Here is a 16,484-nt window from a genome sequence, read left to right on the forward strand (position 1 = left end):
CAGAGGATATATGATTGCATCCCTTAGCCCTCTCTTGATCTGCTATGGGTGTCCAGATAATCCCCAAGAACAAGAGTGATGCATAACTGTAAATAGAAAACAGGGTAAGAGAAACATAATGTGAGAGCTCTGGACAGCCTGTCTTTCGTAAAGGATTGCAGCTCAACTGGTATTCATCTTCCTAGCTCATTCAAGGAGAATATTAATGTGTGAGGAGATCAGGTCTTCAACACAATCTCAGAGAGTATAGGGGAGGTCTATAAAACCCAGGAGGAATTGTAAGCCACACATAGATTTTTGATTTCTGATCCCTTATTTGGTGGATTTGTTTTCCCCACAGCAGAATTTAGATGGCAGTCTCAGGTTATCCTTAAAACTCACAGCCACTTGTTGCTTGTGCTCCCTGAAAAGGAGGAAGCTACAGAAAACCAATTTTGCTGCAGGAAGTGGGGAGCACAACTCTTAATGATAGCCAGTTCCTTAGTGGAACTCATGAAAAAAACTACAACAAAATGCTCAGATACAGCTGTGCATTAAAGCATACATGTATATGAAAAGAAGAGCTCAGGAAACGTTGATTGTACCAAGGACCCAATTAAATCATTGAAATAAACTTCAGATACTCAAAAACTTATCAAAAAGAACTTATCATCTACACAAGAATTTTATGCACAACCTCAGATCCCACCTTCAAAGGAGTCCGGATAGTGGGAGCTGACCATGTGCTGGTCCTCTGGAAATTTGGTGCTGCTGAGAAGCTCTGCATAAATTGTATCCTAATTGTTTTCCAGATTTATAGGACATTCTTTTACTTGACTGTGATCACAGTGAATGCATAGGTAATGCAATACTGACGATAACCTGATTTTATACACCGCAGGATGGCTGGAAAATAACTGAAAAACTGTAGATCCCTGTTCAGCCAAATTCTCCTGCACCCTGCCCCTCACTATAGAACTTCCCTCTTGCTAAAATATTTTCCCATCCAGACGTGGAGTTCCCACGTGCAACTCTCAGCACTGTTAAAATGTGCCAGGAACATCAGTGCTAAACTGATCAGTTGGGAGAGCCAATTCCAAAGGTCAGGCTTCTAATTTCATACCTAACGCTGCTTATGCACCTGATCAACTCAAGGATGCATACAGAAGAAGGACAGAAAATAAATCCTTTTTAGGGAATTCAAGACCTGACTTGTGACAACAAATTGTCCAGATAAAGACGGTGAGTTTGTTAGCACTCTGGATGTCTCTTGCAGGCTGCTTTATATCTTCTTAAATAAAACATTTAAACCCACAAGATGTTATTTTTTTGTTTTGGTGAAGGAACCATGAAGTTGTTATTATTTGAAGCTTGTTAGTACTCCTCTAGATAGGATATATTAATTTGACCTCCATGGTACACTGCTATGAAACAGGGAGGTAACAGAGTCCAGGTGTAGGATGCCACAAAAGTGAGCAGGAAGGAGATCCAGAAAAGATGTAAGGATTTGGCAAAGTATAGCCTCAGCTGATATTCTCAGGACTGCATAGGACCACCACTCAAACTAACAGCCATAAAATAGAAAATAAGTCCAAGTGTTTTTATAACCACTTGCACAGCAAGCATGAGTCTCCTGCTCTGGATCTCAGCCATGTGTTCTCAGGTTTGCTGTAGTGCTCACATCACTCGCCCAGCTCTTTAGCTGTCCTTGAAAATTACTGTGCAGATCTGGGAGGTCCAAAGCTTATTCTTGATGTTTACTAAGCTAGTGACTTTCTGTTCACTTCCAAGAAGCACTAGATGTACATTTTATATGCAAAGTTTTCACTGCATGTATAAAACCTAGGATAAATTTCATGGCTCAGGGCTCACTGAAGGTCATAGGTAAAGAGAATAAAAATTAGGAAAATAAAAATAGAAAAACAAGGATAAACATTTAAACTATGGCATCGGGAAAATCTCTTATTTAAAATTTTCTTTACTATCCATGTTTTCTCCCCTTATGCGCTTACATTTGCCTAATTATGTACTAATTACTATGCCTATTTATTATGTACAATGTGAATATATAGTAAAATGTCCAACTCTTAATATATTTTCGCTTAGGGAGATGACAAATAAATGCACAAAATTAACATCTATGTTGTGAATTTCTGTCTCAGGGGTTTAGCAGAACTTTTGAAAACCGGTGCACTGGAGTATTTTTCAAGTCCTCTTTGTATAATTTGTAGGAGTTTCTGAACAATATCTCTCTCTCTCTCTCTCTCTCTCTCTCTTTTTTTTTTTTCTTTTTTTTTTTTTTTCTTTCTCCATAGAATTCTTTTCAATCTTCTGAAACAAGCTTATGTCTTTGAAACATTTGTGGTATGTGTGTGTGGAGGGGAGTTATACAGGTTGTTTGGTTTTGGTTGTTTGTTTGTTTTTATCTCTAGATCCAAAAGAATATGAATTTTAAATTTTATACATTAATAAAGTTAACTGGATCTTGGGGAAAGTGTGCGTGATTTTCACCAAGTATAAAGAGTATTTCAGCAGTATCTGAGAAATAATGTGCTTTGGAAGGTAGATGAGCACACATTCTATTTGATTAAAAATAATAATAATAATAATAATTTTAAAAACTGACCACTGCAGCAAGCACTGCTTCTAGCAGCTTCTCCTCACAACGTCAGTTCAAGAGTAAATATGATAGTTTAGAAATCCACCTTCACAAATTCTTCCACACTGTACCTGCACACCATGTATAAACATAAACACACGTGTACACAAATGTTCAAAGAAACTGTGACTTCATGAACAGTGGTCATCTGAATGCTGTCTTAGTAAAGGAAACAAAAATATTTTAACTTCAAGGACAGGAACAGAGCATGCAATGAGTTTATGTATTTGACATAAAAGTTGGAAACTTTCAGATAATTTAGTTCATGTGTGACACACGGTCTAGAGCTGAGCTTTGGCACATAGTTTAATTGTTACTAGCATAATACAACAAAGCCACATTATAATATCACACACAAGGGGTGTTACAAGGGATGAATTTTGTCCTCAGTACAAAAGGATAATTATGTGCTAAAGTCATCATCTACTTTACACTATGTTTACATATTTATAATTTAAATTAATCACGTAGGTTTTAGACTAATTTTTAAAATCTCTGTTTCAATAAGGTTCAATTAATTAAAAACAAAGACAACAATAAAAGTGGTCTCAGTCTCTCTATAACTAAATCAAAATAAAATTAAAATATTTTGTAAAAATCAAATCATTATTTTGGGGGGTGATTAATTTGCCTTTAACCTAAAAGTGCTAACCTAACAAACCTAACAGTTAGTTTGCAGAAAATCATCAGCAAAATTGATAAAACACATTTTCTACACCTGACCTTAAAGGTCTTCATACTTCAGTTTATAAATTCTAATTTTCTTTTTTATTTTTATACCATCTTATACTTTTCTAACTTTCAGAGCTCTTGCAAAAACTTGAAAACATTTTTTGACATCTAAACCCTTACCCTTTTTTTAGTTATTGATATCGTAAAATAGAGGGGGGAAATAAAATAAAAAATCCCAAGCCCCAGACACTCACTGATACTGAGACACAAACTATGCTACCAAAATATATACCATGATACATGAAAAGTTCTGACGATACAGTACAGACAAGGTCAGGCTAGGTTTATATGGAAGGAGTTAATTACAAATGAGAGAAGGAGTTAATTACAAATGAGAGAAGACCTTGGAGTCTCTGTAACTGTGGCAGAATTTCTGTTCCCCTCATCAGAGAGTTTAGGAGAATATTCTGCCTTTGCCTGTCTTATCACTTTATTTGAAGCTGAATTATAGTCATGTTCTGAAAATCAGTAGTTCACTCCCATAAATCTTGGCCTACTGTAAGGCAGTCTCTTCACTACTGTCCTCAGACAGCCAGGTACCTGCTGCAGCTCTTCATGTAGCTTAGACATTGGCTCCAGCAGGTATGCTCAGCTGACATGAAGATTTGATCTAATCCCTCCTATTCACATAATAATATTTGATGCTTCACAACTTCTTTGTATATCTAAGATATACGAAGATTAAAAAAGAATATATAGAAAATGACTTTATTTTTTAAGGGGTTTTAAATATATACATATACTTCTTAAGCCATCAAATAAACCCTCTTGTTCTTCATTTTTTTTTGCATCTAACCTTTCAGACTGTAAAAAGCTTAGTGAAGGTCCTGTTTAGTGTGGCTGGTGTTGGTACTTACATAATAACAGTCCTGCTTTTCTTGTTCCTATCATGAAGCAGGAAATCTCAGATAAGTGCAGAAAACTTGTTGCGGTTGGAAAGAAAACCCCACACATCATTAGCATCTAGCATCCTGTACAAAATTCTATGCCATTTTTTGAAAACAAGGATAGGTGGGATCAATGAGGATTGAATTAAGCTGGTACCGGAGGACAGAAATATGATTCTAAGCCTTATAAGTACCATAATGACAGCACTATTGTCAGAAAAAATACAGCTCCCCAGACCTTATCCCACTGGGCATGTGGGACCGTTTCCTGATCAAGCAAACAGGAAAGTTCATAACTGAGGTATCTTTGTTGTACAGACAATATCTTCTCTTTCAGTGGCTTGGCCAAGCAGACCTTACACAGCTCTTCACCAACGGATGAATTTCCCCCAAAACCTGAGTCTGTAGAGTTAGCCATCTCACAGCACAAATGCATCAAATGGTCGAGTACAGTCAAAGCAGTTCAGATATTAAAACAGCAACAGTTTTGATGAAAAGAAGCAAAAAATCTGACTCCCTTTTTTTCTGGCTTTGCACTTTGCAACTCTTGGCAAAGTCTCTCCACCTTAGATGATCTAGATATCCTCCAAATGGAAAAATCACTTTCTATCATACAGAGGAGCACAGCTTCTGTTCAGAGACACAGTACTGAATATAGTGGGCTAATTTCATCATGGACAAAACTGCTTGCTGTCACAGAAATTATGTCTCCTCTTGCACTCTTTTTTGTACCCTTTGCTTACTTTATTGCTACCCCAGCAGTCTCATAACTTTCCATGCTGAGCTCTGGTGTTCAGGCACTGAAAGCAAGGCACAAGAGCTGGTCACACCAGTTTACATCAGACTAGAAGACTTGGAAAAAATATATATAAAATGATAGGAATCAGTTATTACACCATGCCCACACTGGCACACAGCACATTTTCACTCCTTGCCACCTGAATGTACATTTTGCCACGTCCTGTGTTATGTGTGTTAATGTCTTGCGGAGCTGGTGACATCTGTGTTGTGCTCTCATAGCCTGTGCTTCAGTACATGATCTCACTTGGCCAGTGCTGTGCTTCTTTATGTACTATCTTGCCGAGTTGCTGATGTGCTTTATTAAATCAATATTATTTGAGTTCCACAGCCCCGTGGAGAGGATCTTCTACTGTCTGTTCCCTCACTTGAAATGTTTGCTGTGGATTAAATTTAGCTAAACAATCTAACTCCCTTCACTTTTGTTCTCATACAGCAAAGTGACAGAGGGGAAATGCTAAGTTTAGGAACTGGGTGGGAGGGAGATGGAAGACTAAAGGAAGTTCAGCAGTCCAGGACTTTCTGGGTTTGATGCTGAATAACTGTGAAAATACAGAAATCGGCAACAGAAACAAAGGAAGGAGCTTTGAAGCAGGACTATATGAGCAGGTAACAAGCTCTTACTGCATGAAAAAAATGACGTTGCCATAGGGGTTGAAAAGAACCTGGCCTCATCAGACATGCCATTTTGACAGTTTTGAGAGCTTCCTCATGCCAATCTTGTCAAACCAGAGTAGGAGCAGAGGAATAGGCAAAGCTTGTGAGCCACTAGTTAACACACCGGCGTTCAGAGTCCCACATGGTGATTTCAGATTGTCTCTCCTTAGATGTTTTGCATCAGGGTTTTGCTGCCTAAATTCTTTCTTTTCTGATCTCTGTGACCTACACATGTACCTCTTTCCTCTTGAGGCTGACACGATCACAGGCTGAAGCAAGTAAGAGCTGCCCAGCACTGAGGAGGGAAATTACATCTGTAGCTACTGCAGATTGAATGTTGGATAAGATAAGATAAAATAGATAAGAATAAAAATAAAAGTCTGATTAGTGATCAGTTAGAAATGATTAGGGCAGAAAATGCAATTTGACAACATCAGCACCAGCCCAGGCTCTGAATAATCCAAACAATTTGCCTGAATTCAAAACCCTGAAAATACTGAATTTCTATGAACACTGCCTCAGCTCAGCTTTTTCTTCATCTGAGACATGTATTTCCACAACTGGGAAAAATAAAATGTGCAGTAAATTAGCTAGAATTTGCATTGTGATTATTGCATTTGATACTTATCTGTGAGTCAAGAGCTCTGAGTCCTCTCCTTGCCACTAATACGCCATTTTCGCTCCTGCAAGTCTTTCTTTGGGAACAAATTAGGATATAAGTTTAAAGGATAGCAGATGGGGGTGGGGAATCGAATTTAGCTTTTGAGACTCTAAATCTTTAGGCTAAATTGTCCCTTACATTGTCCTTACTCCTATCAAAGTAGCTGCCTCTGGCTGCTTTCTATGCTAGGACCATTCCCAGCTCCTGGAGCAAAATCTGCTTGTGCTCAGCTCCTTGTTTCAGCCCAGCAGGCATTCCCATGTTTGAGCTGTTTTCACTGCATCTCTTCCTCATCTCCTTTGGGAAGAGACATTGAGTCAGCTGGACCGTATTGAATGAACAGATGTGATATCAAAATATTTGTGTTCTGGGATAAAAAGTGGCCTTTTTTATGTCCTTGTGTTTAAACTAAATGAAGAATTAGAAGTCCAGCTTTGACAAAGTGCTAACAAGGTACTGGCTTCAGTTTGCACCTGTGCAAGGCAGTACCCATGCTATATTTATTTTGGTACAACTGGCTAACTAGCTTTATATATATATATATATAAATATATATATATATTCCATAAGTGTTGAAACCAAAGCCCCTGTAGCCTACCAAAATCAGAAATCAGCTTCAGAAATCATAATAAAATACTTTCAGTTCTGACATGATTTCCTTCTGCAGTAAGGTATATTAAACCATGACAGTGTCAAGCACTAAATAACATATCAATAAAGAATATAATAGGACACACTATGATGTTTTTTCAGCTCCCACTCTTCTCTCAGTGTTACCCACAGGCAACATAGCTAGAAGGATAAGGCTAAGATCCATGATTTCTTGATTCATCATTATGCTACTAATTTATTTGGCCTCAATTGTTAAAGACCACTGCCCTTCCCAAGCACCCCGCATAAAGCTGGGATGAGTTAATGGGAATTTGCAAAGTGCTCTGGGATACTTGTCTGAGAAGCACATCTAGGTATGTCTAAAAAATGTACACCCTCACATCTGAGTTTCAGCTTTCAGCACAGTGTTTTACCAAAGAGTTGAGCATGATCAACTGGAGACCAGTGTATTCAAAAAACAACCAGAGCCAACTTGGACACAGCCTAGTTCTGGATCATCTTCTGTAAGTCCCTGTTTTTCTCTATTTAGTACAAGGGGAGACTGATAACATTTATTTTTAAATTTTCAAGAAATTTAGGTGGGATGTAACATGGAGATGGAAAATAATTCACCTCCACATGTGACACTGGGGCAAAGTAACAGTGATTTCCAAAGAAAGATCTGTAAACAGAGATGCTGTAGTGTCTTGTTTACGAATAAATTCTGTTTGCTGCTAAACTGAATTCAATATCTGGATAAATCTCCTTGTGAAAGAAGAAAGAGAAAATATTTTCAAAGAAGTTTGAATATCCTATCTTTTATTTTGTTTGCAAGATGATCAGGCCACTGTAATACTCTTATTAACAATATGTGAGAAAGGAAGTCCTTTTAAATGTCAAATAAATAAATAACCATGTATTCAGATAATTATAGTATGGTGCAATAATTAGTGATAAACTCCTTACAGGGATAATAGCTGTCATTACAAAACCAGCATTCTCAAATATCATCACTTTTAGACAAAACCTGTTCCTGAAAGAGGGAAAAAATGATTAAAAACTTCAATTCACAAAGTGACTTTTATTTTGACAATAAATAACATACAAGTCACATTGTAAAATGAGACCCTTAATCATTTTCTGCCATGTTATTTGTCAAAATATAGACAGGAAAAAAATGATCACTCATAAATAAAAGGTAACTTTCTTTTCCCTTTTGCAGGGTGGGGGAGTACATGTAATGTTTGTAGAAGTTCTTAGAGGGGAAGGAGAGGGAAATAAATGGTTGAAATTTGGAGAGGAAAAAAAAAAAAAAAAAAAAAAAAAAACTCTAATAAACTCAGTTTGATCAACCATAATGATTAATCAAAATTTCCTTCTTTGTGGAACCTGTGGGGAAAAATAGCAACTTTAGTGGAATATTAACACTGAAATGTTTGAAAGCATCAGAGAGGAAAGGTGCTTTTCAAAGCCCTACTCTAATTGCCTATGATGTATTATCTCAGCCTAATTTAATGTTAATTAAATTTCCCAATACCATTGTCCAAATGGCATTTTATTTTATTATTATTATTTTTGTTTTAGTTTTTAGCTGCTTTCAGCTATTGCATGGCATCACAGAAAGGCTTTTATTCTGAGCATTTATGTCCAAAAAGCATGATTGTGTAGAATGAAGTATTATACAAATTAGAAGAAAGAACAGGTAAGTTTCATTATTATTGTGGAAATTTATATGTAGGATTTGCTTTTTTATGACTGGTTTCAGGACTAAGGACAGCATCCTGTAACTGAAAAACTTTCCAAGTGATTGCTGTAGGATTTGGAATTGTGGCAACCTTGCATCCATTACATTCTTTACATTAAACAGTAGAAAGAAGTTAGCAGTAAAACTTCAATTTTATTCTGGTTTTGGCAATAGATTAGAGTTTGCATGTAGCCAGAAATCAGCATCAGTTAATAATTTCCAGCACTTACCAGTAAATGAACACAAATCCATTCCCCATTTTACAAGTTTTAGTGTCCCTCAAAATACCATTCTTTCTATGAGTATGACTTGAAGGTTCAAAGACTTTAACTGACAGTTAATAATGTTGGTGTGATTTCATCCTTTTGGTGAATTCCAACCATTGCAGGAGTGAATCAGTCCTCCAAATCGGAACCAAAAATTTAACAACGGAAGAGGTCTTTTGTTGTTGTTGTTTATTTTTTAACCACTCTGTCTTTTTATCTGCATTAAGGAAAAATAAATAAATAAATAAATAAATAAATAAATAAATAAATAAAGGTGCTTATGGTGCCTATTTGCACAACACATGGAATTTACCTATAAAGGAAAGTGCTAAGTAGGAGAAGAGGGAGAGAGGAAGGAAAATTTGGAATTTTATAGTGACTAGTCCAAGCAGTTTAGAATATCATGCAAACATAAAGTAATAAAGTAATAATAATATTTATATTTTTTCCTCCTTGAACAAATACAGAACAAGTAATTACATAGTACTCACTAAACACCCATGAAGCAGGTTGTTATCATTATATCAATTTTACAGGTAGCCTCTTTCAGTTACTATGAGGAACAAAATACTTGAACTTCTGACAAAAGTGCCTAAATCCACAGATTCTTATGTTCTGGCAATTATATTAAAGATACCAGATCTAGTTGAATCTGTCTGAATTAGTAAGAATTTTACTTGACAGTTAAAATGACATCAGACTTTCATGGACTTTTCACTGTCATAACAGCTGTATAGAAGAGACTTATTTAGGCTTTTTGAGTAAGGTGAGAACTACAGGAATCAAAATCAGCACTGAAACATCCCAGTGACAGAGCTGGAGATGCAATGCCAGAGTCCTGAAATTCAGTTTTCAGTTGTTCGTAACTAAAGTAGCTGTTTCACAATTGCTAACACATTGATGTTACGCATAAATTAACATGTGGGGAAATGCCTGATGCAGAATGAAGACAGCTAGTCAGTTAAAATCTCATGCTGAAGTTAATAGGCATCCTGTTACAGACTTCAGTTGGGCCAGAAGATGTACATGCATTGCACAGAGTAAATTACATTCATGTAGTATTAATTGCTACAGTATTGTTTTCATTGGATACTATCTTGATTTGCATGTTCTGTGCCAGTATATGATCAAAACTATTCGACCAGAGGATTAATTCAAGAACAGACTCTGTTTCAAGTCTTGTAGCTGGCAAGGACTTCAGAAACTTTTGGCCATAGCTGCATCACTTAAGGAACAGCAGAGCCCATATACAAGGTCTGGGAATGAACTGTGTGTTGGTTTCTCTGGACCAATTTCTGTGAGAGATACCCTTGCTTTCAGCTCAACATTCAAAAGGGAAGAAAATGTCCAAGTTGAGGAGAGAGAATCTTTCTTCTGTCTCGGAGGTAACTGGGAAGGTCCAAGGTATTTTCAACTTAATTTGTTGAACCTATACCCTCTGAAACAACTTATTAAACATGGAAATTATGCTTAATCTCAGATGAAGCAACAGGCCTAAGATGTCTTCCTCCATTTCCGCTGCTACCAAATTCAGTGAATCTTGAAGACTCAGAGAGTGAATGTCTCCCCAAGGAGAGTTTCACCTGGGTAGGTTAATTACATTGCCCACAATGTGCCTGTGATACTCAGCTCTTTTAGAAAGCACTCTACCTTCAGGGTGGGCCATCAGGCCTTCAGCACTTAGATTTGGATGTTGAATCCATAAAGACTAATGAGTCATGCAGGCTGGAGCTCAAGTCTGTTATTCCTCTTGAATAGCTCTTGGGTATTTTGTTTTCATTGCAGGTGAACTTAAGCAACAAGCATGTTTTTATTTGCCTAGCAAGGAAAATGCATCTGCTAAGGATGTGTGCATCTTTTTTAAGTGTGTCAATTTATATGCAAAATAGGTTTAACACTTGTGCCCATGGCCAGCTGCCAACACAGCCCTTAGCATCTCATGTGTGGACAGCCAGACCCCAGGTTCTTCCTTCTTCTTTCTCTCTTTCTCTCCCCCTCCCCATCCTAGTCCATCCCTACCCCCACCTTTATCTTCTGAACTGATTTGGAAAATAATGTTCCCAGTTTTACTCTGCAATATTTAAAACTCTTCCCATGCAGATGGTTTTATAGAGGTCTGAATAGAAATGAGTTGAGACATCTCAGAACAGCTATAGTCTATCATAAAGAACAGCGGAAGATACCTAAGATTTTGCATAATGCAGCATACTTGGCATTCTTAGAGAAAAAGAAGCCAAGTCTTGCCTCGGCAGTGAGAAATTATTTCTCTTAATGTGATAAAGATTGGTCCCTTTGGGTCACAATAGTGGTACATTAAGTGGAAAAGAGTAAAACCTACCTTCTGCCCATCTATATTTAACTTGGCCTACAAATGATAAGAAGATTTCATTCTTCTGTATTTTCACTTTTTCTCCTTTCTTCATGAACACTGAATTTATCATTTAAATGTTAAAAAGAGAAACCAGATGCTATAGTTATTAACTTTTGGAATCAACTATAATCTTCCTATTAAATCCTTCCATCCAGGTACAGGCAATTATTTGCTTGATCTAAAGGTGCAGAAAATGTAGACACACAGGGTTTTAGAAAGTCCAGTTTAATAAGACAGGTGGGTAACTAATAATGTGGAAAATTACCTGCAGATTGAGGATATTGGGAATGACTAATGGCCAAAACTAAGCAAGTAAATTAGTTGCAAAATGATACCATTTGCAGTAGTTGTGTGAGTAGGGGACTAGATGGCACAGTGGCATGTGGCAGTGATCTGAGCTTGAATAAGACCCAAATTCAGGAAACCATGCCATCAACTTATGGCTTTTTCTTTCTTTCTTTCTTTTTTTCCTTTTTTTTTTTTTTTTTTTTTTGGTAATTATTATTATTCTGTCCATGTGCTCTGTGCTGTTTATGTAAGGTTTAATAGAGCAGGCACAGGAGCCTAGTTAGCTTTGTAAAGTTTAACAAAAAAGTTGTCATCAAGGTCAAATGCATTGAAACTGAGACTTTGGTTTGCTTTACAAACCAAACAGAGTTCAGATAAGCAAAACACTTGGTTCATTTGGGAAGACTGAAATGCAGAGAAGGGAGAATTTCAAAGAGCATTTTTCCCCTTAACTAAAGATTTTCCACAAGTTTCTGATTCCAAAAGGCAGTCAAATATTGGCTTCATTGGGACCATTTATATACTCGGAATTAGCCACATGCCTAAGTACTTGGGATTTTAATTGCCTACCCCAAAATGTGTCATTCGACAGTCTGGTCATGGGCAATATCCAAATGATTTTAGCAAGAGATTAGCCTATGAGGGGACAACTGGACTGATTCCCTTATGGACAAAATTATTTTCCATGACAGTCTAAGTACTTCCAGGCTTCTCATCACTTAGAGACAAAAACACATCCCATCTCTTTATGAATGTATTTTCAAAAATTTTCATAAAGAAAGAACAATTATCTCTTGGCTGTAAAGGGAGAATTACAGAGGAGAGTGAGCAACTTAAGATCACAAAGGAAACTACTGGCAGAAATGAGAACTGAATCTGACTAGCCAATCTTAGATTTCCCCACCTGTACATATTATTTCTGATGGGGTTAGAAATGTGATGAATGATTTTACAGTACCAGCTGTGCTAGTACTTATTCTCAGAGGGTATTTAAAATATAATGCAGTGATCTAACAGTCACTATATTAGCCTTTTCTACTATGCTCATTCTGTACTACTTTCATTGACAGTCGGGGTACCCAGAATAGCCTGAGAACTAAAGAGTATAAAAACTGAAAGCATGTAACTTGTCTCCAACTTCATCAAGTTTCCAAAAATATTTTCTTTGATATCATTGCAGCCTGAGTTTACTTTTTTAAAATGTATTTACTTTTTAATAGTACAGCAGTTTCTCTGATAGTTCTGTTACAAGGTCTAAGGCCAGAAAAACAAACAAACAAACAAACAAAACAAAACAAAACAAAACAAAACAACAACAACAACAAAAAAACATACACTCAGAAATTCATATATGTCTTTTAGAAAAACCCTCTGGAATTTGGATAGAACAAGAAATACATGCACACATATGCATACACACACATTAACACAAACATTCCTGCATGCGTATACTGGATGTACATTCATACAAATACAAATACATACTTCTATCTAGCAACAATTCCATTTGCTAATAATTTTGTATTTAACTGAGATCAGAAGCCAAGTTCTTATGTATATAATATATATATATATATAATAATGAAAGCCATACTTTCCTAGCTTAATTAAAATGAAAAGGAACTTGAATTGTTTCATATTATAGTAGCAGTATCTTTTAGATATGCATAAAGGGCAAGAATTATTTTTCCAAAGACAGTTATCTACTATATAGACATCTGAACCTAGTCTAGACTATTAGGCTCTTCTAGGGTATGTGAATAATTTCATTATAAAGCACAACTCCAAAATAAATCAGATAATTGCTACTACAAAGGGATGTTTGTCTCCATGGACTGTAAATACAAACCCAGGGTATTAACTCAGGCTTAAACATCTGTATCACAGAGATTTACAGGAAGGAAAGATGAATCTTATGCAATGCAACAAATTTCTAGAAGTGGTTTTCTATATAAATAATAGGTAATTTTTAATAATCATAATAATAATGTTTGTAGGCAGTTAAGAAAGAAAATACCATTATTAACACTAGTAATAGACACAATAGCTTCAGTTATGTCTCCAGAAGTTGGAATTGTGCTCCAGGTACTTGTCACCTTCATCCCTTGCTGGAAATGACTTCCCCCTCTGATTTATCCTCTGTGCTCTTCATGGGGACATTCCTTAAGGACCCACTCTAGGTTAGCAGAGATTCACCCTTTCAACTGCTTAATATTTAAACACAGGTTAAGTGATTTCTCCAGAGCCCAAACTGTCTTCTGCAGAGCCATACTATTTAGGTTCCAAAGACTGAGATCATGTCTCAGGAACTCTCAGGAAAAGTCACATACAACAACACAAATATACAGTTCTCAGGGGTTGAGCTTCACATGCAGCCTCTTATCTGTCCTCAGGTACCAACTGTCTTCATGTTCTTACCTTTCTCACTAATCCTCTGATTTTATTAATATATATATATTTTTAATCACAAAATATCATTGAGACTGTCCCCTTATTCACTATAGAATTTTTACAGCAGAAAAATTGTGTTTGTCTATATATCTAGGTGTAAATAGAAAAAGGGTAATTCAATATCATAGTGACTGATAAAGAAATTAAAAACCTTTCAGCTTTAAACTTTTCAAGACCCAAAAATGTGATTTAAGTCTTTTAACTGTTTTTTTTTTTTTTTTTTTTTTTTAAATAAATAAATAAATATCCAAAGACCCAGACAAGTTTTTAAACCTCTAATGATGGGTACACACCTAAAATTATTTACACTGAGGTCTGGCCTTCTGGTAAGTAGTATTCATAAATCAGAGGAATGTACCACTGTACCTATAAAAATAGTACCTTCATATTTTGAACTTGTAAATATGTTGGAAGCACAGATTCAAAAAACTATAAGCACAAAATTAGTCAGATTTCCATGGGCTTTGCTTTTATTGAAGTAAATTTTCATTGATCTAGTGACTACAGAGTGACTGTAATCATTTACACTGACATGGTTTAATCAGGTGTATGTGGTAACACAGGTCACGTCTGTCTGGCCTATTAATTTTCCTTGAAGAGCTTTAAAAAAATAAAATAAAATAAAATAAAATAAAATAAAATAAAATAAAATAAAATAAAATAAAATAAAATAAAATAAAATAAAATAAAATAAATAAAATAAAATAAAATGTAAAAGGTATTTTAGCTGCAAATGCAACCAGAGCTGACAGCTTGCTTTTTATACCTGCTACCATCCAGCACAGATAACCCAGCTAAGGCTGTTAAAAATGGGAAGAAACTGTCTTTTTGTGCTGTGAAAGGCAAACAATGCTGAGCTGAACAGGCCCTACCAGTAAGAAAATGAATGAGGACAGGATTTGTATGCTCTGAAGGGCCAGATGCTGCAGCTGTGGCAGAGGGGGCTGTTGCTGAAGCTTGTGGAGAGATATAAAGTGGGTCAGAGAGTTCTAGAAGTTTGGGCGTCAGAGACATCATAATTGAGCTAACAGACTAATGAACTGGCCAGCAGTTACCGAAATTCTCACTGCAGTTTCTTTGAGGAATTGCAGACACTGTGTTTTTGGTTGGCTTGGTAGTACACATTTTCATCGTGTATGTATGTGGATGTAAATTACAACTATGAAAACAACTATGGATATATATCTGCATACATATTATATATATATAAATATATAATGTATAATATGTAATAATGTATAACAATGTGTATTATTTATTTATTTGTTTGTTTAATTTCTTGAAAACCTTCTTGTTTCACCACCTGAGTTTTTCTGGGACTGAAGTTACCTCATTGTTGGAGGGCAGCTCCTCAGAGCAATGTCCCCAGCTGTGGAGTGGAAACAAAACTGAAATGTTTTTTTACCTTCAAGGACTGGAAGCAGGGAAAAAGGCTTTTGTATTACACACATTTTGTGGAAGTCGTTGCTTCTATACTCTCACCTCCCATAACCTTTCTTGACATCAGCAAAAATTATTAGTTTTGCTCTTCAGTGTCATGCCTCTTGGTTAACTCTAATTGAAATGGAGGCATTCTGAGTGGCAAAATCAGTTACAAATCCCTTCTAGTGCCTCTTTTGTATAATTTGTCATGGGATTCAGAGCTTCTGAGCTTGGATCATTTAGTTCTCAGGAGTCTTTAATACTTGATCACTTTTTGTGGTGATCACTTTTCCACCACTACAGTACTTGGTAGTGGTGGAATATGAAGATAACTGAAAATTTATTTACTGTATCAAATGCTGATGTTGCCAGAAGAGTGGTTTGAGATGCGGATTACCTTTCACAGAAAATTAACTGCAAAGAACAACTTAATTCAAAGGAAGTATAGACAAGAAAGAGAGAAGCAGAGAAAGGGAGAAAGAAGGACAGAAGGAAAGAAAGGAGGAAAGAAAGAAGGTTAAAAAAAAAAATGAAAGAAGAAAAAAAAAAAAAGGTAATAGAAAGATAGACAGATAAGATAGACAGATCCTGCAGCTATTAAATAAAAAAGGTACTTGAGCTTTCCTTTATAAATGAGCTCTTTCATCACGGACAAGTAAGGAAACACACTTTAATAAGAAATAAAGTTATTAAAATCTTTTGATCAGGATAGAGAATGACACAGGGAAAGTTACTTTCATGAGAGGTTACCTTCCTGAGCAGGTAATCATCCTATTTTCTTTTTTCAGAAGTGGAATAGAACCGCATGTCTGTGCAGTCACAACCCACAGTGTGGATACTCCTTAAAGCCAGTAGAAATAGACAGTAGGAAATGGAAGAATTTCATCTTTGTTAAATGCATTTCTCAATGAAGTATGGATTTATCTACCTACCTGCAACTTCTGCATCAATATTCTTCAACCTGCTTTTTCAGTTTCT

This window comes from Oxyura jamaicensis, chromosome Z (genome assembly GCF_011077185.1).
Source record: "Oxyura jamaicensis isolate SHBP4307 breed ruddy duck chromosome Z, BPBGC_Ojam_1.0, whole genome shotgun sequence".
NCBI lineage: Eukaryota > Metazoa > Chordata > Aves > Anseriformes > Anatidae > Oxyura > Oxyura jamaicensis.